This window comes from Bombina bombina, chromosome 3 (assembly GCF_027579735.1).
Source record: "Bombina bombina isolate aBomBom1 chromosome 3, aBomBom1.pri, whole genome shotgun sequence".
NCBI classification, from domain to species: Eukaryota; Metazoa; Chordata; class Amphibia; order Anura; family Bombinatoridae; genus Bombina; species Bombina bombina.
Genome location: NC_069501.1, coordinates 445322548 through 445345619, shown reverse-complemented (window position 1 = coordinate 445345619; position 23072 = coordinate 445322548). Strand labels below are relative to the sequence as shown.

The 23072-nt window shown below is 40.3% G+C and overlaps 1 protein-coding gene across 5 annotated transcripts in view; it reads left to right on the top strand.

The window, feature by feature from the left end:
- Nucleotides 1-23072, top strand: part of PHTF1 (putative homeodomain transcription factor 1) — a 383975-nt gene that overhangs the window by 292227 nt on the left and 68676 nt on the right. The gene's annotated exons all lie outside the window — the stretch shown is intronic.

The window sequence follows — 23072 nt, the reverse complement described above, 5'->3', positions numbered from 1 at the left end:
ATCCATTTATATAGATGAATAATAATAATTGCAACACAATTTTTTTCTTGAATGATTCGGATAGAGCATGCAGTTTTTAGTAACTTTATAATTTACTCCTATTATCAATTATTCTTCGTTTTCTTATTATGTTTATTTGAAATTTTTGGTTCAGAACCCTGGGTAGCACTAGCTGATTGGTGTCTGCATTTAGCTACCAATCAGCAAGCACTACCTAGGTGCTGAACTAAAAATAGGCTATCTCCTTAGCTTACATTCCTGCTATAAAGATAACAAGAGAAGAAGAAAAATTGTTAAAAGGAGTAAATTAGAAAGTTGCTTAAAATTGCATGCTCTGTCTGAATCATGAAAGAAAAAATTTAGGTTGCGTGTCCCTTTTGAAGCTTTTTTTTATTATAACAATGAACCTTGCTGTTTATCATCCCTTAAAGGAACATGAAACCAAACCATTTTCTTTCAGGATTCAGATGCATTGTTACTCCCGAGTCTGCTTTTCAACAAAATATACCAAGAGAATGAAGCAGATAATAGAAGTGGATTAGAAAGTTGTTTGAAATTCATGCAATTTTAAACAACTTTCCAATGCACTTGTATTATCTAATTTGCTTTGTTGGTATATTTTGTTGTTTGGTATATTTTGTTGAAAAGCATATCTAATCAGACACTACAGTACTCTAATGGAAGCTAGCTGCTGATTGATGGCTGCACATATATCTCTCTTGTCATTGGTTCAATCATTTGTTCATTTAGCGCCCTGCTAGTGTATTTCTGCTCCTTCATAAAGGATACCAGGAGAATGAAGCAAATTTGATAATAGGAGTTGATTAGAAAGTTGTTTAAAATTTTATGATCTATCTGAATTAAGAAAGAAAAAAAAAATTTGGTTTCATTTTCCCTTTAAAGAACAGAGGAAGGGATCATGGGAATACCTGTCATTCACTGGGTCATTTTGAGAAAACATGTCTCTTAAACCTGTTGTGTTGGGGTTTGTTACAATTGTCCAGTAAAGTAATAGCAAAAACATGGTTGGAAGTTCTTATATCCCTGTGGTCTCTTTGGTATCGGTTTAGAAGGCTATTGGATTTATATATATATATATATATACACACATGTGAGTTGAACAAAGGGCTTTTGCTAAAATTGCTAGAAACAATACTGCCAAATGCACGTGCACGCTCCTGAGCTGCTATTAACCAATCTTGGTTTACTCTGTTGAACAGTGGATACAAAGAACAAATTTAATAGTAGAAGTAAATTAGAAGGTTTTTTTTTGTTTTATTCTTATATTGCATAATTGATCTTGGTCACAAAATTTACATTTTTACTTTACTTTCCCTTTAATACAATTATCTTTGGGAAGCTATCAAGAAAAGGAATTAAAGCAAGAATTCATATCTTCCTTTCTGGTTAGTACATCCATGTCTGACTAGGCCTAGGAGTCAGCGTAATTATGCCCCCAAATCTGTAGCCTTTAACCTGAATTGTGTGCTGTGGCGACAAGAAAGAAAGAAGATATAATATTCACTGTATAATGCTCAAAAAGTAATAGACACAAGGGGGTTTAGCTTTGCTTTGGCTGTTGTCTGGGGCAGTAGAAAGTTGTATATTGATCCTAAATCCAGTCAATGATTTAGTATGACGGACCTGATTCCCATAAAGCTAAGTGCACTATGAAGGCTATTTAATATTTCAGAAGTAAAACATCCATTACCATTGCAATATATTTTAAACATATTTGTTATGTCCATCAATAATGAATGTGTTTATTTGCTGTGGTGAGGAAGTATTATCATATCCCAGACATAAACATTTTAGTGTCTTCGGTATAAAACAACTGTTCTTCACCCTGTGATGTGTGTGTATATATATATATATATATATATATATAAATAAATAAAAGGTTCTCTCTCCTCTCCTGTAACTCTCTTTTGGTACGTGAATAGTATCCCTGCTCATCTGCAACCTATTCACTGCATTCTAGTGCTCTCTCCTTTCCTGTAACTCTCTTTTGGTACGTGAATAGTATCCCTGCTCATCTGCAACCTATTCACTGCTTTCTAGTGCTCTCTCCTCTCCTGTAACTCTCTTTTGGTAGGTGAATAGTATCCCTGCTCATCTGCAACCTATTCACTGCATTCTAGTGCTCTCTCCTCTCCTGTAACTCTCTTTTGGTAGGTGAATAGTATCCCTGCTCATCTGCAACCTATTCACTGCATTCTAGTGCTCTCTCCTCTCCTGTAACTCTCTTTTGGTATGTGTATATGTATAGTGAGCAAATGATTTTTAGGTTTTAATTTAATCCTGCATTTATTGTAATGTTATCCCAATGTCTTACTTCTAATGTTTTGTTAATTGCCATGTGATGTCCAATCCTTATCAATACCTTCTATTATTCTTACATTTATAACTGTTATGTGACATAGCTCCCACCTCCTCAAAATGTTACTGTCTTGTTTATCTTAACTTATCTCACCCTGACCTGACCAGAATCTAACTTTCAATTGGCCTTTAAAATTGTCTTTTGACTTAGCAAATAAGTAATGTATTGGACCCAGCTAACTGCCCTGCCTATATATTTAACACTAGCTTGGGATGTGCATTGCCTGGGCAGTATGCATTGTTACAACAGCATATGTTCACATTTCTAAAGTGATCATTTTATAAGTGAGGCATTAAGATAAGAATTATACAAGGATTGGACAAGGGGCAAGACACATACCTTTTTGTAATTTTGTGTTTTAAGTATCTCATTGTTTCCTTATGCAAGTGCTGCTGTAATTCTGTGTTTTATGTGTTTAATTTGTTCCTACTTTTGTAAAAATGCTCAATATATTCATATTCCTTTTTGCTACCTCTGGCTTCTGTAACAAACTACTTTACTCAATTAATCATTCCCCCTCACCACCTGCACTGTTCATTAGCCCTTCTCTCTTAAACTCACCTTACATTTGTACTCATGAACTTTATCTATTCCTAAACACTCTCTCTCCCCCCCTGCACCTCGTCTCATTACTGCAAATCTGTATCTCATCTCATGTCACTCTCCCTCTTGCTTATACTAGCTGCTGGTGACATCTCCCCTAATCCTGGTCCCCAACAACTTCCTAACCATGCACAATTATGTGTACTGTTCCATAGACTCAGAAAACAAAACTCTGGTAACCTTTCTCACATTCCTCTTGCATCTAAAGCCACTACCCCTTTCACTTGTGCACTTTGGAACTCTCGCTCTGTTTGCAACACGCTCACTTCTATACATGACTTCTTTATCTCCTGCTCCCTCAACCTTCTGGCTCTAACAGAAACCTGGCTCTCTCCCCTAGACACTGCTGCTCTGTCACATGGGGGGTCTCCACTTCAGCCACACTCCTAGGTCTGGTAATAGACAAGGAGGTGGTGTAGGTAGTTTACTTTCTCTCGTTGCACCTTCCAACAAATACATCCCATCTCTTCCCTCACATTTTCCTCATTCGAAACCCACATGATTCGCTTATTCTCTCCCCTCTCTATACCTGTTGCAGTCATATGCCGACCCTCTAGCTCATCAACTCCCTCTGGCTCATCAACTCAATTTCTAGATCACTTGGCTGCCTGGCAACCTTTCCTCGGACACCGCCGCCCTCATTCTTGGCGATTTCAACATCCCTCTTGACAATCCCACTGCCTCCTCTGCAAAACAACTTCTGCAACTCACTTCCTGTTTCGGTTTGTCACAATGGACTGACTCTCTCACTCACAAAGATTGTCACTCCCTTGACTTGATCTTTAGCTATCGATGCACTATTTCAAACTTCACAAACTCTCCTTTCTTTCCTAAGATATGGTGAGTCCACGGCTTGAGTAATAACTGTTGGGAATATCACTCCTGGCCAGCAGGAGGAGGCAAAGAGCACCACAGTTAAACTGCTAAGTATCACTTCCTTACCCACAACCCCCAGTCATTCTCTTTGCCTTCGATGTATGGAGGAGGTGAAGTTTAGGTGTCTGAAGAAAAATTTTGATTTCATCTACAAGCAAGTTTTGGGGTATAGCCGTATTCCACGTCATTCCTTGCAGTCGGGTAGTGGTGGCTTTAAAGCAGTTAGGAACTTGTAAAGAGGTACTTACTGCATTTTCCTAACAATTGCTGTCCTAGTTTAGAAAGCCAGAGTTGGCTACTCTGTTCTTTCTTTTTCAAAGGTCTCTGTGAAGAACTGTGTCTTCCATACCTTGTAACTGTCTACATGCCGGACAGCAGAGCAGGTAAGTGCTTTTTCTTCCAGTTGGGGAGACCATGCACTTAACAAATTAAGACACTGCCTTTTTATTGGGACATAGATAATGCTGTTGTAGAGGTTACACTGGGGCATGAAGCAGGCACTGTAGCATGTGTGAGACTAACATTTAAACTCTTTTAAAAAGAAAGGGTAAAATGTTTTATTAGGCTTTATTTTCTGACACATATTTACTTGGTAAAACAATTCAAGTTTAAACTGAAAGTAAGGCTGCCTTTTCTATTTCAGCAGCTTATTCATTTCCCCTTTGCTTTAAAATAAAAGGATGCAACATTTTAAACTGTCCGGTTTGAAAAACTGGTTATTTCTGGTACTCAGTGTACCAGGAAGCTTTTTTTTAGTGCCTCTCTGTGTCATAGCAGTAATTTGAGCTTGACAGTTGCGGTCACATGACCGGCCTTACTTCATAACGTTTCTGAGGAAAAAGTAGTTTTTCTCCATTTCTGGGTGATCTGGTCTTAATTGGTAGCGGTAAGGCACATCAGTAATTGAGGTGTGGGGTTGCCTGAGGGGTATTTTAGAAGTTTATTTATGAGTTTTTTTTTTACTTTTTTCACATAATATTAGCTGAGGATCGATCCTAATTTGGGATAACATTTAAAATGTTTCCTGTCGAGGACTCCATTAAAGACCCTTGGTATACTGTACCCAAAGTTGAAGGGGCCATTTCCACTCTGGCTAAGAGAACCACTATTCCTATTGAGGATAGCTGCTCTTTTAAGGATCCGATGGATAAGAAGCTGGAGGCTTATTTGAAAAAGATTTATGTTCATTAAGGTCTCCAATGGCAACCTGCGATGTGTATTGCCACTGTAACTTGTGCGGCATCTTATTGGCTCAACCCCTTGTCTGATTCTCTTCAAGTAGAGACTTCCTTGGATGAAATTCAGTATAGGATTAAAGCTGGCCAATTCCTTTATTGCAGATGCCATTTTACAGGTTATTAAACTAGGAGCTAACACTTCTAGTTTTGCTGTCCTAGCCCGCAGGGTGTTATGGTTGAAATCTTGATCTGTGGACATTTCCTCTAAAGTCAAGCTTCTGGTGATTCCTTACAAGGGCAAAGCCTTGTTTGGACCCGGTTTGGCAGAAATTATCTCTGATATTACAGGTGGAAAAGGGTCTTTTCTACCTCAAGATAAGAAGAATAGGCCTAAAGGACATCAGAGTAATTTTCGTTCCTTTCGTAACTTCAGAGGAAAGCCTTCCCCTTCTTCTTCCAAGCAGGAACAATCCAAGTCTTCTTGGAAACCCAATCAGTCTTGGAACAAGGGGAAACAATCAAAGAAACCTGCAGCTGATTCCAAATCCGGGATCGGATCAGGTGGGGGGCAGACTTTCTCAATTCTCTCAAGCCTGGATACTAGATGTCCCAGATCCCTGGACTGTGGACATAGTATCCCAGGGTTACAAATTTGAATTCAAGACTTTTCCTCCCAGAGGCAGAATCCTTCTCTCAAGATTATCTGCAGACCAGATAAAGAGAGAGTCGTTCTTGAAATGTATACAAAATCTTTACTCCCTGGGAGTGATAGTTCCAGTTCCAGTGCAGGAACAGGGTCTCGGGTTCTACTGCAACCTATTTGTGGTTCCCAAAAAAGAGGGAATTTTCCGTCCCTTTCTAGACTTGAAATGTCTAAACAAGTTTCTCAAAGTTCCATCCTTCAAGATGGAGACTATACGCTCCATTCTTCCTTTAGTACAACAGGATCAGTTCATGACAACCATAGACCTAAAGGATGCGTATCTTCATGTTCCTATTCACAGGGACCATCACATATTCCTAAGATTTGTCTTTATGCACAAACATTTCCAGTTCGTGGCCCTTCCATTTGGTCTAGCCACGGTTTCCAGAATTTTTTCAAAGGTTCTGGGGGCTCTTTTGGAAGTGATCCGTTCTCGTGGAATTGCTGTGGCACCCTACCTGGATGAGATATTGGTTCAGGCGCCATCTTTTCAACAAGCAAAATCTCACACAGAGATATTGTCTTTTCTTCATTCCTACGGATAGATTCTCTATTGATGAAGATTTTTCTGACAGAGGCTAGAAAAAACAAAATCATTTCCTCTTGCCTCTTTCTTCAGGCTACTGCTCATCCTTCAGTGGCTTAATGTATGGAGGTAATCGGTCTGATGGTGGCTTCCATTGACATCATTTCTTTTGCTCAATTCCATTTGAGAACTATCCAGTTGTGCATGCTCAGACAATGGAATGGCAACCATGCAGGTCTATCTCAGAGAATAGAGTTAGATCAGTCATCAAGTGATTCTCTCCCGTGGTGGATTTTTCAGGAACATCTGTCTCAGGGCACATGATTTTGAAGCTTCCTGGGTGATCATGACCACGAACACCAACCTGCTAGGCTGGGGAGCAGTCTGGAACTCGTTAAAAGCTCAGGACCTTTGAACTCGGGAGGAGTCTGCTCTTTCCATTAACATCTTGCAGTTGAGGGTGATTTACAATGCTCTATTGGCTTGGCCTCAGTTGTCCTCAGCCCAGTTTCAGGTTGCAGTCAGACAACATAACCTCTGTGGCTTTCATCAATTACCAGGGAGGAACTCGGAGTTCCTTGGCCATGAAGGAGGTTATTCAGATTCTTCAGTGGGCAGAGACCCACAATTGCTGTCTATCTGCCATTCACATTCCAGGAGTAGACAACTGGGAAGCGAATTTTCTGAGCAGACAGACTTTTCATCCCGGGGAGTGGGAACTACATCCAGAGGTGTTTTCCAGCTTAGTCCTTAAATGGGGGGTGCTGGAGTTAGAGGATGGCGTCCCATCAGAACGCCAAGCTTCCATGGTACGGTTCAAGGTCAAGAGATCCGCAGGCCGTTCTGATAGATGCTCTGGCGGTTCCTTTGGTTTTCAGGTTGGCATACCTGTTTTCTTTGTTTGCTCTCCTTACACAAGTCATTGCTCGTATCAAACAGGAGAGGGCGGCAGTGATTCTAATAGCGCCTGCGTGGCCTCGCAGAATCTGGTTTGCAGACCTAGTGGAGATGTCATCTCTCCCACCTTGGAGACTACCTCTGAGGAAGGACCTCCTGATTCAGGGTCCCTTCCTTCATCCACATCTCGTTTCTCTGAAGCTGACTGCTTGGAGATTGAACGCTTAATTCTGTCTAAGCATCGGTCATTGAGACCATGATTCAGGCTTGCAAGCCTGTTACTAGAAAGATTTACCATAAGATATGGCATAAATATATTTATTGGTGTGAATCCAAGACTCTTGGAGTACAATTAGAATTCCTAGAATGTTATATTTTCTTCAGGAAGGCCTGAAGAAGGGATTGTCAGTCAGATTTCTGCTTTTCAGTTTTACTACATAAACGTTTGGCGGATGTGCCAAATGTGCAATCTTTTTGTCAGGCCTTGGTCAAAATCAGGCCTGTCTTTAAGTCTGTTGCTCCTCCTTGGAGCCTTAACCTTGTTCTTAAAGTTTTACAGCTGGCTCAGTTTGAACCGTTGCATTCCATGGACATTGTTTTGTTTCTTGTTGCTATCTCTTCTGCTTCAAGAGTCTCTGAACTCCCAACTCTGCAGTGTGATTCCCCTTATCTTATGTTTCATGCCGATAAGGCGGTTCTTCGTACTAAGTTAGGTTTCCTTCCTAAGGTTGTTTCTTATAGAAATATCAATCAGGAAATTGTTGTTCCCTCTCTGTGTCCTAATCCTCCTTCTTCCAAAGAACGTTTGTTACACAATTTGGATGTTATACGTGCTCTTAAATTCTACTTACAGACGACTAATGATTTTCATCAGTCCTCTGCCCTCTTTGTCTGTTTCTCTGGGAAAAGTAAAGGTCAGAAAGTTACTGCTACTACTCTCTTTTTGGTTACAAAGTATAATTCGTTTGGCTTATGAGACTGCTGGACAGCAGCCTCCTGAGAGAATTACGGCTCATTCCACAAGAGCCGTTTCCTCTTCTTGGGCTTTAAAAATAAAGCTTCTGTGGAACAAATTTGCAAGGCTGCAACTTTGTCTTCTCTACATACTTTTTCCAAATTTTACAAAGGTGATACTTTTGCCTCGGCTGAGGCTTATTTTGGGAGAAAGGTTCTTCAAGTAGTGGTGCCTTCTGTTTAGGACTGCCTGTCTTGTCCCTCGCTATTTATCCGAGTCCTCTAGCTTGGGTATTGGTTATCAACAGTAATTACTCAAGCCGTGGACTCACCATATCTTAGGAAATGAAAACAAAATGTATGCTTACCTGATAAATTTATTTATTTCCGGATATGGTGAGTCCACGGCCCCACCCTTTATTTTAAGACAGTTGTTCTTTTGACTATAACCTCAAGCACCTCTACACCTGGTGTTACTCCTTATTCTTCATTTCCCTTCGGTCGAATGACTGGGGGTTGTGGGTAAGGGAGTGTTACTTAGCAGTTTAACTGTGGTGCTCTTTGCCTCCTCCTGCTGGCCAGGAGTGATATTCCCAATAGTAATTACTCAAGCCGTGGACTCACCATATCCGGAAAGAAATACATTTATCTTGACCCTATCCCTTCACAGCTGCTCCCCTTCCTCTCTTCTACCCTTACCCCTATACTCACACATTTTCAACCTCTTCCTCAGCACCGGTATATTTCCCTCATCTCTGAAACATGCACTGGTCACACCTATCCTCAAAAAACCTTCTCTTGATCCAACCTCCCCATCCAACTACCACCCTACTTCCCTACTCCATCTTGTATATATGCATGCCTATTCCATTTCCTTGCATTAAACTCCCTCCTCGACCCACTGCAATCTGGATTTCGTCCCCATCACTCCACAGAGACAGCAATCATTAAGGTTACCAACGACCTACTTACAGCAAAATCAAAAGGACACTTCTCTCTGCTTATCCTCCTTGATTTGTCCGCAGCCTTTGATACTGTTGACCACCCTCTTTTGCTCCAAACCCTACAATCCTTCGTCATTTGTGACACAGCCCTCTCGTGGTTCTCTTCCTACCTTTCAAACCATACCTTTAGTGTAGCCTTCTCTTCTGCCTCCTCTGCCCTGTTACCACTTTCTGTTGGGGTACTGCAAGGCTCTGTCCTCAGTCCCCTTCTCTTCTCAATCTACACGTCATCATCATTAGGTTCCCTAATAAAGTCCCACGGGTTCCAATATAATTTGTATGCCATTGACACCCAAATCTACTTCTCTGTACCAGACCTATCTCCTTCCTTCCTAACCCGTGTCACTAACTTACTCACATCTCTTCCTGGATGTCCTCTCACTACCTCAAGCTAAATCTCTCCAAAACTGAGCTCCTTATTTTCCCCCCTTCCAAAATCTCCACTCCCAATCTCTCTGTAACTGTCGACAACTCGATCATTACCTCTACCCTGCATGCCCGATGTCTTGGGGTCACACTTGACTCAGATCTTTCTATCACTCCTCACATTCGGTCCTTGGCTAAATCATGCAGCTTCCACCTTAAAAACATCTCTAAAATTAGACATTTCCTTACACAAGACGCAACTAAGATTTTAATCCACTCTCTCAATCTTTTCCGGCTTTATTACTGCAACTCTGCCCTTTCTGGTTTCCCCAGCTGCTGCCTAGCTCCTTTACAATCGATAATGAATGCCTTGGCTAGGCTCATATTCCTTACACGTCGCTCTTCATCTGCTGCACCTCTCTGCCAATCCCTTCACTGGTTTCCTCTTGCCTCCAAGATTAAACACAAAATTCTCACTCTGACATACAAAGCCCTCAACTGCACAGCTGCCTCTATATTTCAGACCTTGTCTCCAGATACTCTCCCTCCCGTCCCCTTCGCTCTGCTCATGACCTCCTACTCTCCTCCCCCTGTATATACAGTATATATATATATATATATATATATATATATATATATATATACATATATCCAAGAAAGAACAGAAAAATCCAACCGTTAGTGTAATAAAAAAATATTAAGTCTTTATTTAATTCTTTAAAATCAGCAAAGCAATCCAAAAAGGTAAAATAAGCTAGCGATAGATCAGGTATAACGCATTTCAGCTCACAGGAGCCGTACTCATAGACCACTGATCTATCGCCATAACGGCTCTAATTTATAGTGATTTATTTAAAGTCAATTAAAACCAAATGTGCCAACTATGTGTTACCTTTTAACCCTTTAGTGTGTACTTTTTATTTATTCACTTTTTAAAGATAACTTGGGCTGATTACGTTAGTGCTGTGGAGGTTCTGTGTAAGTGGTTACAGTATATGGTATACAATTTTATCCAATTTAGTTTCCATTATATTAAATTTAGTTAAATTTAGTTAATAGATAATAGACCATATATATATAACTAGTACTAAAGCCCGTGTACACGGGACAATTTGTGCAGTACAGCGGTCCCACGCCTTGCTCTCACCCCTCTCTATTGCTCTCTCTCCCCCTCTCTTTTGCTTTCTCTCCCCCCTCTCCTTTGCACTCTACCCTCTTTTGCTCTCTCTCTCCCCTCTTTGGCTCTCTCTGACCCCTCTTTTGTTCTCTCCCCCATCTTTGGCTCTCTCTCCCCCCTCTTTTGCTCTCTCCCCCCCCTCTTTGGCTCTCTCTCCCCCCTCTTTGGCTCTCTCTGCCCCCTTTTTGGCTCTCCCCCCCCTTTCTTTTGCTCTCTCTGCCCCCTCTTTTGTTCTCTCCCCCCTCTTTTGTTCTCTCCCCCCTCTTTGGCTCTCTCTCCCCCCTCTTTGGCTCTCTCTCCCCCCTCTTTGTCTCTCTCTGCCCCCTCATTGGGTCTCTCTGCCCCCTGTTTGGCTCTCTCTCCCCCTCTATTGTTCTCTCCCCCCTCTTTGGCTCTCCCCCCTCTATTTGGCTCTCTCCCCCATGAATTTGGCTCGCCCGGCCACGCCCATCGCGACGACACCCGCCCGGCCACGCCCATCGCGACACTCCGCCCGGCCACGCCCATCACGGTGACACCCGCCGGCCATGCCCCTCGCCGCACCCGGCCACGCCCCCTGACACTCTGCTTCAGCCTTACTCTGTGCTGAGTGTCAGGATTCAAATGGCCAGGTATGTTTGTCACGTGCAGTCTCTACTGCGCATGACTGCATCTGACAAACATACTTGGCCATTTATTATATAGGATTCTTTTGAATGACCTATCACATTTCAATTATGTTGGTGATATATGGCTAGCAAATGTTTCCATTCCCAATGTATAGGGATCGTGTACATGTTGTAAATTAGGATATAAAAAAATCCATCTTTCATTTTATTATGTTTGCATAATACTATATATAATATGATCACATGATTTTATTCAGATCCTTGGCCCCCTGAATTATTAAAGGGGGGTACTCTTTGTATCCTGTGCATTGGGAATGCTAACTGAAAACATATGTATTAATCAATATCAATGAACAGGTTTATTCCCAGAAATTGATTAAATAAATCCTGGAATTAAACCCGTCAGGCATTCTTGTTTTTAGATGGAACATCCAATATACTTCCCTCTTACTGAGGAGTTTATCTAGGTCTCCTTCTCTTCAATTTAGTGTTACTTTCTCTATGATATATACCCAGCGGAGGTCTCTCCCTCACAGATGCGGCAACTTACCTCATTAGATTGAGGTACTTTCTAGTAAGGTGAATAGCTCCACTATATGCATTGTACGGACTTAATGAATTAACTTTACGCATACTTGGAATATACCTTTTTCCACTTGTCTTAGTATAGATACTAAATATTAGTATAGATATATAAATATATATACAGTATCTCACAAAAGTGAGTACACCTCAAATTTTTGTAAATATTTTATTATATCTTTTCATGTGACAACACTGAAGAAATGACACTTTGCTACAATGTAAAGTAGTGAGTGTACAGCCTGTATAACAGTGTAAATTTGCTGTCCCCTCAAAATAACTCAACACACAGTCATTAATGTCTAAACCGTTGGCAACAAAAGTGAGTACACCCCTAAGTGGAAATGTCCAAATTGGGCCCAAAGTGTCAATATTTTGTGTGGCCACCATTATTTTCCAGCACTTCCTTAATCCTCTTGGGCATGAAGTTCACCAGAGCTTCACAGGTTGCCACTGGAGTCCTCTTCCACTCCTCCATGACGAGATCACAGAGCTGGTGGATGTTAGAATCCTTGTGCTCCCCCACCTTTCGTTTGAGGATGCCCCACAGATGCTCAATAGGGTTTAGGTCTGGAGACATGCTTGGCCAGTCCATCACTCCCACCACCATGCTTGACTGTAGGCAAGACACACTTGTCTTGTCTTTGTACTCCTCACCTGGTTGCCGCCACACACGCTTGACATCATCTAAACCAAATAGGTTTATCTTCATCTCATCGGACCACAGGACATAGTTCCAGTAATCCATGTCCTTAGTCTGCTTGTCTTCAGCAAACTGTTTGCGGGCTCTCTTGAGCATCATCTTTAGAAGAAGCTTCTTTCTGGGACGACAGCCATGCAGACCAATTTGATGCAGTGTGCGGCGTATGGTCTGAGCACTGACAGGTTGACCCCCCCATCCCTTTAACCTCTGCAGCAATGCTGGAAGCACTCATACGTCTATTTGCTAAAGACAACCTCTGGATATGACGCTGAGCACATGTACTCAACTTCTTTGGTCAACCATGGCAAGACCTGTTCTAAGTGGAACCTGTCCTGTGAAACCGCTGTATAGTCTTGCTTACCGTGCTGCAGCTCAATTTCAGGGTCTTGCCAATCTTCTTATAGCCTAGGCAATCTTTACGTAAAGTAACAATTCTTTTTTTCAGATCCTCAGAGGCTCAGAGAGTTCTTTGCCATGAGGTGCCATGTTGAACTTCCAGTGACCAGTGTGAGAGCAAAAACACCAAATGTAACACACCTGCTCCACATTCACACCTGAGACCTTGTAACACTAACAAGTCACATGACACCGGGGAGGGAAAATGGCTAATTGGACCCAATTTGGACATTTCCACTTAGGGGTGTACTCACTTTTGTTGCCAATGGTTTAGACATTAATGGCTGTGTGTTGAGTTATTTGGAGGGGACAGCAAATTTACACTGTTATACAGGCTGTACACTCACTACTTTACATTGTAGCAAAGTGTCATTTCTTCAGTGTTGTCACATGAAAAGATATAATAAAATATTTACAAAAATGTGAGGGGTGTACTCACTTTTGTGAGATACTGATATATATAATATTATATATATATATATATATATATATATATATATATATATATACTGTATATATACTGTGTATGTATATATATATATATATATATATGTACTAGTAAGGAAGGAGGGCACTCACAGGACTTCATACATAAGGTAATCTTTTATTGTAGTTCTTAACAAAAGTGCATTGTCAACGTTTCGGCCTTTTCTTAGGCCTTCTTCAAGACAAGTTTCATAATCCGAACTCGTGCGGAACACAGCGTCCGCGTTATACTCCTAGAACGACTGAGACAGGCATTGGAAACAGTATTGTGGATGGAGTGCTAGGCCACCGGCTACCACTTATATATATATATACTATGTATATATATATATATCCAAAAAGATCCCACAGTGGTCATAAATTGGAAGCAACAAGACCTTTATTGTTCAAACAAACACTCCTGTGACGTTTCAGGGTCATTAACCCCTTCCTCAGACAGTATATAGTGTAGTAAACACAAGCTACATATAACATAAACCATCAAATATGCAAATATGATACAAATTACAAGTAAAGAAATTGAACATACCCCTTTGGTCGTTTCTGAACTGCTGCGGTTTCAAAAAACAAGTAATTCCGGTGTCATCACCCAAGTGAACGCACCATGTCTTTGCCATGGTGATGTCCGTAAACAAATTATTCGTAGTCTAATTAACAAACGGTAAAGTGTCCCAAGCAACTCAGTGTGACTTATTTTGTGGCAATGCCACACATTATTATCCTGTCAGTGTAAGGCTGATAGTATTTGGTCTTCTTTTTTGTTTACTAAAAAAAATCTAAATCATCATTACATTATTGACCTTCAAATAAATATTTCTGACATTTTACCTGTAGCTGCCTTGCACATAGCTGTACCTGTAAAGGTTAATAGACGTTCATTATGACATTAATGAAATGTATGGCTTTTCAAATCCCCAGATTTACCATTCTGATTCTTGATAGTGCCATTAGGATTTATTTTAATTAATGTACCCATCGTGTTAAGCATCTGTTCTGTTAAACCCATCATAAATGATATAATCTTAAAGAACCCAGCCGTGCATGCTTGGCTTGTGAAGCTAGCTTACATTGTAGGAGGTGATGAGCTGCCAAATAATGTGGTGTATTAAAGGGACAGTGAAATCAAAATTAAACTTTCATGATGAAGATAGAACATGCCGTTTTAAACAACTTACCAATTTACTTGTATTATCACATTTGCTTTCTTTCTTTTTGTATTCTTTATTGAAAAGCATACCTAGGTAGGCTCAGAAGCAGCAATGCTCGAGTGAGAGGTAGCTGCACATTTATGGCTCCTGTCATTGGCTCACTTGATGTGTCCAGCTAGCTCCCAGTAGTGCACAACTGCTCCTTCAACAAAGAATACCAAGACAATGAAGCAAATTTGTTTATAGAAGTAAATTGGAAAGCTGTTTAAAATTGTATTTTGTATCAGAATCATGAAAGAAACATTTTGGGTTCCTTTAAGTCACACTTATGCTTTTCCTAGTCTTGTGGTATTATGAAGTAGCCAGGGCAGTGTAATATTTTGCAATATTAAACATTTTCTGTTATTTATAAATGTAATTTAACGGGACAGTCAAGTCTAATGCTAGTTAACGAGACAGAGAAGTCAAAATTAAACTTTCATGATTCAGATAGGGCATGCAATTTGAAACAACTTTCCAATTTACTTTTATCATCAAATTTGCTTTGTACCCTTAGTAGTATTTTTGAAAAGCTAAACCTAGCTAGACTCAAACTGATTTCTAAACCGTTGAAAACCACCTCTTAGCTCAGAGCATTTTGAAAGTTTTTCACAGTTAGACAGTGTTAGTTCACGTGTGTCATATAGATAACATTGTGCTCACTCTCGTGAAGTTATTTAGGAGTCTTCACTGATTGACTACACTGCATGTCTGTCAAAAGCACTTAGATAAGGAGGCTGTCTGCAGAGGCTTAGATACAAGGCAATCACAGAGGTAAAAAGCATATTAATATAACTGTTGGTTATGCAAAAACGGGGAATGGGTAATAAAAGGATTATCTATCTTTTGAAATAAGAAACATTTTGGTGTAGACTGTCCCTTTAAACAACTTTCCAATTTACTTTTATCATCAAATTTGCTTTGTTCTCTTGGTATTCTTTTTTTAAAAGCTAAGCCTAGGTAGGCTCAAACTCATTTCTTAACTGTTGAAGGCCGCCTCTTATCTCATTGCATTTTGACAGTTTTTCACAATTAGACAGTGTTAGTTCATGTGTGTTATATAGATAATATTGTGCTCACTCCCGTGGTGTTATATATGAGTCACCACTGATTGACTAAATTGCAAGTCTGTGAAAAGCACTGAGATAAGGGGGTAGTCTGCAGAGGCTTAGATACAATTTAACCAGAGACATAATAAGTGTATTAATATAACAGTGTTGGTTATGCAAAACAGGGGAATGAATAATAAAGGGATTATCTATCTTTTTGAACAATTAACATTATCAAGTAGACTGTCCCATTAACCTATCCAAAGTGCAAAATAATTGTATAATTAAACATAAATTGAATAAATTATATTTTGTGCAACAAACATTTAAGATTTTTTTTTAGCTAATTTTAACTTAACATTGGCTTAAATTTTAGTCGGTGGTTAGTAAAATCAGAGGAGTGGGTCACAATTAAATAGGTGCTGGGGAGAACACTGTGATATAATACATCTAGTTAACACATCCAGGAGTTAGCTGTCGTTTATCAGATGTACAGAGAACAGGTAGAAACCAACAGGCTAACAGAGGGCAGCATTTAGCTATTTGTCGCATCTCGTAGAATGCACTGCTCATTGTATATTTTTTTATAGAAGAACACAAGAGCCAGTAACTACAGTGGGTTCCATTACACCAGGGATGGGGAACCTTGACACTTCTGATGTTTCAGAACTACATTACCTATGATGCTTGGGCACTCTGAAGTCCAGTTGAGCATCATGGGAAATGTAGTTCAACATCTGGAGGGCCAAGGTTCCCCATCCTAAACGGTGCTGTGTTTATGTAGTTGTGTTAGCAGTGCCACATCATTTTTTTATATTTTTTTCCCAAAAACATAGGGAAGTACAGAAAAAGTTAGCTTTTTAAAAGAAAATGCATATTTTGTTAGTTATAGACAGAAAGTCTGTTTTCTATATACACTCAAGTAATGGGGAATTCAGCAAAAATCGCCCACTTTGTTGATATACCATAGAAAGATGCTGATATACTCACAGCAGAGCAAACATAAGGTTTCTGAGCCTATACAAATCAGCAGTTAACATACAATATCTTCATTCTAGTTAAATAGGCAGCAAAGTATTAGTATGATAAATATCAAATTACCAGATAAGCAAGTCAATTGTGTTTGCCATTGTTTAAAGGGACAGTCTATTCAAAATTGCAATTTTAAACAACTTTCCAATTATTTTCTATTATGTAATTTGCTTCATTCTCTTGGAAACAGGGGTGAAACTACAAGGGGTGCAGAGGTCGCAATTGCGACTGGGCCCCCAAGGGTGGGAGCCCAGCTTCAAGAATTTTTATTTTTTTTTTAATTGAAAAATGTTGACCTGCCACTGCCTGCACTGATATCATGTGAGTGTGACATGATCCTTCACTAGTGTCTCTGACTACAGGGGTTAGTCTTTCTGTTTTACCCATTGGTGTTTATGTGTGTGTGTGTGTGTGTGTGTGTGTGTATTTATGCATGTATGTTTGTGGAACCAGCAAATTACAGATCTTGTTACTACAGCATGGGGGAGGGGGTAAACAGTGTCACTATACAGTACCACTATATACAGTACGGGGGGGCTGGACTATGTCACAGACTACTGTGGTCACTTTATAAAGTACTGGGGCAGGTAGGGGCAGGCCAGCCATCTCACCGGCAGATTACAGACTGTGTCACTGACTCACTATATACAGTACTGGTGGGTTAAACAGTGTCACTATATACAGTAATAGGGGGTCAGACCATCTCACAGACTGTGGGCACAGGGTACCTCCTTTTGCAGACATGTAATCTGATTGACATTTTTTTTCTGTGTTAAATGTTTAAAAATGTTTAGATTCTTGCACCTGGGCCCTGTGGTTTCTAGTTATGCCTCTGCTTGGAAACCTTTGTAAGAAATCATACGTAGGTAGGAGCTGGAGCAACAATGTACTACTGGGAGATAGCTTTTCACTGGTGGCTGCATATATCCCTCATGCCATTGTTCTCCTTAATCAAAGGATACCAAGAGAACAAAGCAAATTAGATAAAATAATTCTTTAAAATTGAATGCTCTATGTGAACCATGAAAGAAAATAAATTGGGTTTCACATCCCTTTTAAAGTGATGGTAAATCCTAGAGTTTGTGAAATGCTAGGATTTGCCATTGGAACAAATAAAGGGGACTTTCATTCATGAAGTATAAAATACTTCATGCTGAAACCTCCTTTATTTGTTTGAAGCGTTCGCCACACTGAGCTCCCCAAGCAGCCAATGACAGAACGCTATTTAGCTGAGAGGTGACGTTTCCACCTCTTAGCCCAGAGCCATGTGGGCTATCCGGCTTGGCGCCAGCTGGGCCGCGTAGCTATTTGCTAATAGGTGGAAACGTCACCTCTCAGCAAAATAGCGTTCTGCCGTGGGCTGCTTGAGGAGCTCAGTGCGGCGAACGCTTCAAACAAAGGAACTTTCAGCATGAAGTATTTTATACTTTGACTGAAAGTCCCCTTTATTATTTTGTTCCAATGGTCAATCCTAGTGTTTCACAAGTGCTAGAATTTACCATCACTTTAAGTAGAAACCTACCAGTTTTGCGTTAAACAAATGCAAATCACTAATAGAGTGGCCCTGTAGCAGGCCTGTCTTTTACGTTACAGGTGTTCGGATTGATACCTTTTTGTACAGTGTGAAATGACAATAATAATTTACATGTGTGGAATTAACCTTTTCAGTTGCAAAATAATAGTGAAATTTGTAAATAACTATTTGAGCTTGGGGCATGAGGGTAGACTGGGCATGCGTGTATGGATGAGTTATTTATATACAAGATACTGCTTTTTATACTTAAATGTTGCAGTTTTGCAGACATTAACAGTTTGGGATATTAATATCTCACATATTGTAGACTTTAACCCCTTCAATACTGAGAATTTAAGAGAAAAACTTGCCCAAAATACTGAAGAATTTTTTGCATTTTTGCTATCACTCCATTTAAACAGAAATAGAGCTTTTTTTTATTATTTATCTATCAAAACTATAAACTAGTAGACAACCCAAGGTATTGATCTAGGCCCATTTGGTATATTTCATGCCACTGTTTAGCCGCCAAATGCAATCATATTAAAAAAAATTGTTACGTTTTTCGCAAACTTTCTCGCTGAAATTATTTGCACACAACTACTGTAGTCATAAGACAAAAGGTTGTATTAGGTTCTCTGGGGACCTCTTTGTTCAGAAACAGCAGACATGCATGGCTTTGCAATTAGTTTTTAGCAATTAGAAGTCCTCTAATTGCAGCTGTGCACCACACTTCTGAAATTCCCGCAAATTAGTTAGCTGGTAAGGTTAAAAGGGACAGTCTACACAAAAAATGTTATTGTTTACAAAGATAGATAATGCCTTTTACTACCCATTACCCTGCTTTGCACAACCAACATTGTTAGATTAATATACTTTATAACATTTAAAGACTGCTAGTTCATGTGGGCCATATAGATAACAATGTGTTCACGCCCGGGAAGTTATTTAAGAGTTAGCACAATACAATACTAAATGCAAGTCAATAGATTTTAAATAGTCACAGTCATGTGATCAGGGGGCTGTCAGAAGATGATTAGATACAAGGTGATCAGAGGTAAAAAGTGTATTAATATAACTGTGTTGGTTGTGCAAAACTGGAGAATGGGTAATAAAAGGATTATCTATATTTTAAAACAATAAAAAATCTTTTGTAGACTGTCCCTTTAATAGTATTTTAATACAGGGATTACCCTCCCACTTGACACTCCCCCCCCCCCCCCGATCCCTCCGAAACAGCTCTCCCCTTACACTCACACCTGACCAGCATCTTAGGTACTGGCAGTTTTAATTTTTTAATTTTTAAAAATAATTAATACATTTTCGTCCCCCACCCTGATTCCCCATTTTTGTGTAGCGTAACATCCCCTCCTTACCTCTCCTTTCCAAGCTTTTTTTTGTAGGTAGGGTGCAGCCCCTGCCTCTCACTACCTCTCCCACAAACTGATGATTGTTATAGACAGTGGCACAGACCGTTCCACTGTCTGTAACAATCTGGTACTCTGCCTTAATATGGTAACGGAGCACCGATTGTGAAGGCAGATGCCTGCAGCCCAGGAAGAATAGCTCTCGGCTGTTACTTGACAGTTGAGGCTGCATGGCCTGCCTGAAGGTTGGACATGTATGTATATGTAACAAACGTGCAGTCTTCTTCATGTATGTATGTATGTGTGTATATATATATATATATATATATATATATATATATATATATATATATAAAAAGGATCCAAAAAAGACAGCACTCACTGGGCATTTAGAGTAAAACATTTTTTACTTTAAATGCCCAGTGAGTGCTGTCTTTTTTGGATCCTTGCATACTCTTTTTAACATATGCACCCTGCCTGTTGCTAAGTTGTAGATTGGGAGTGCAAAACCTTTTTGGGACTTTTACAAAATAACTGACACCAGAAATATTTCCAAGTTACAGTTATTACACACTTGCCCTATTTAATTACTAGCAAGTGTGTAGTGTACAGAGGTATAATGAAAATAATACAAAAAGAAGAAAAGAGAAGAATCCCTAAATGTAGTAATGGCACCTACCACTACCCATTGGGATCCAGTATACCCTTATCCTGGAACAAAACCTTAATGAAACAATATGCACAAATCAGTAAAACGTTCAACAGACTTTCATGAGAGAATACAACAGAATGATACTTTAATAATTATGCATCTCTATGTTTTGCCATCCTACATAAATTAGTTGTAGCAATCCATAAAGTCCATAAGGATGGAAGGGTAGCCACTGTATTCAGGGAGTTCCCTTTTTGGAATTTCCAAAATGGGAACATTCCGCCCGGGTATACTGAGAATGTCTCATTGTGGGTATTCTTATTAATATTCATAACCCTAATTGCAAGGAAATATCAAACCCATATTCGCTTCCATGCAAACAGTTCCGAGAACTTGTCTCATACATTCACTGCAATGTGTACATCATTAGCTAGCCCGATATGGGTTAACAGTACCACACAGGATTGATGCTTCTTGGCTCCAAATCATTCCACGCCAATTTCTGATGTTTTATTGTATAGCCAGCACCATAGCTCCTTAACCCAATACCCCACAAACCAGGTATTGGGGTAAGGAGCTAACAATCCTTATGGGGTGGTAACGTTATTCCAAAAAACGAACATATAAGCAAAGCAACACATTTTTACTCAGAAGAGTCGTAGCACACACAGTGCTATAACAGCCAGGCCGAGACTTTGGAGCCGCCTGGCAGACTCTCTCTCCTAGAAAAGATTGGCCGGTCATGACACAGGGCATCTACAAATCGGGGGTTACTTTGCTGATCGCATCAGAGATAGTTTTAGAAGACGTCCACCAATCATCCAACCCAGTTAGAAGGTGTGTGGCACCTAGGGATTTTGCCCAGGAAATATGACTCAAAGCAGAGCGGGGATATAATAAAACACTTTAATATAAAAACATTAAAAGACAGCAACGCGTTTCTCAGGTCATACGCCGTTTCATCAGGCTAATGCTTTGAGTCATATTTCCTGGGCGAAATCCCTGGGTGCCACACACCTTTTATCTTGGTTGGATGATTGGCGAACGTCTTATGACTCTATTTCTGATGCGATCAGCGAAGTAACCCCTGATTGGTGGATGCCCTGTATCATGACCGGCCAAGCTTTTCCAGGAGAGAGAGTCTGCCAGGCGGCTCCAAAGTCTCGGTCTGCCTGTTATAGCACTGTCTGTGCTATGACTCTTGTGAGTGCAAATGTGTTGCTTTCCTTATATGTTTGTTTTTTGGAATAACGTTACCACACCATGAGGTGCCTCCTTTTCTTACTTTCAGGACTTGTTGCAGCATATTATCAAATTTGTTTCATTGGCTTGTTATTCTTTGTTGAAGAGATATCTAGATAGGTAACGTGCACATGCCTTGAGCACTATATTCTAGGAAATAGTACTGCCATCTACTGCTCTTGCTAATGTAATGTTGTTGCAAAATTGCTGCCATATAGTACTGAAAAAACCTGGACACTCATGAGCTTATCTTCCTGCTTTTCAACAAAGGATAACAAGAAACAAAGAAAAATTGATAATAGAAGTAAATTGGGAAGTTGTTTAAAATTGCATGTTTTTCATTGTTTAAAGAAAAAAATTGGGGTTTATGTCCCTTTAATGGAATTCTAGCGGGACTGCAATGGTGAACCATGAACTTGTAATAAGAGTGTAAGTTTCTGCTTATCATTGAAAATATGACTGATTGATGCTGGGCCTTCCATATCTCATTCCAGTCTAACCTAAACCCCTTGTTGATAACGCGGTGTGTCTCACACTAAATTACAGACTTATAATAGGTAAGTTGTCCTCTCTCTCATGGCAAGTTGTCTAATAGAGAGGTGGTGTAAGGTCGTGTCCCTGGGATTTCACTAATTGCCCCTTTACAACTGGCAGTGGCATGCAATATGCCATTATGTCCAAACGTATGGACCCTACAACACCCAGACATATGTCAGGCAGTGGTTTTTGTTATAAGGCAGCACCAGACCTCATTACCGGTCCTCCAGTTACTTAGTTTAATATTGTGTAGGCCGCACACCATTTGGTGGGATATTGTCACTTCTACACCACACAGGCCTTTCACGGCTATAGGCAGCACTCTCGCGCTATTTCCGCTTTAGATCCATTGCACATCAGATTTGTGGGATAGCGGTAGTAACGCGGCTCAGCCAAATTAGTGGTGGTAAGACGCCCTTAACAGGGCTTAAAATGGTAACAGTTGTTTGGTGCATTGGGATCTAGGTACCCCGCTGTGAAGATCACGATTGTTGCGGCATGTTGTTGATAACAATAAATGTATGCTTTGCAAAATGATCACTGTTAACCTTCTGGCACAACTATTCATTTGCTGCCTTACATATGTCCTGATGTCTTATTCAGGAGGCCCAAGTGGACAGACTGCTGAGGAGCTCCATCATGGCCTGTCTCCAGCAGGTCCTTCTGCGGCATCTCAAATTTCGGCTGATGCGGACATCCAACAGCCTATGAATGAGACTACAGTTGTCCCAGAACACTGTGCTGAGAGCGACCTGACCCCAGCTGTGGTGGGCCTTTTACCTATTGATCTCACGGCTCATATACAGGCTGTGGTGTCTGCTGCCCTGAGTGCTAGGCCAGTGGCAATGGAAGAGGAAGGTTAATCATTGCTCCCCAGCACGTAGCCCAGTTGATGTGGCGGAGGCCATGACCAGCAGTTATGGGCAACCTTGCGAGGATGAACCCTTAGTTAGCTCTGACGGAAAACTTCCCTCCTTTGACCGTTCTGATGGAGAGTCGGAAGAAGACTTTGAGGAGAGTACAATTAGGTTCAAAGTAGAACAACTCGAGCACC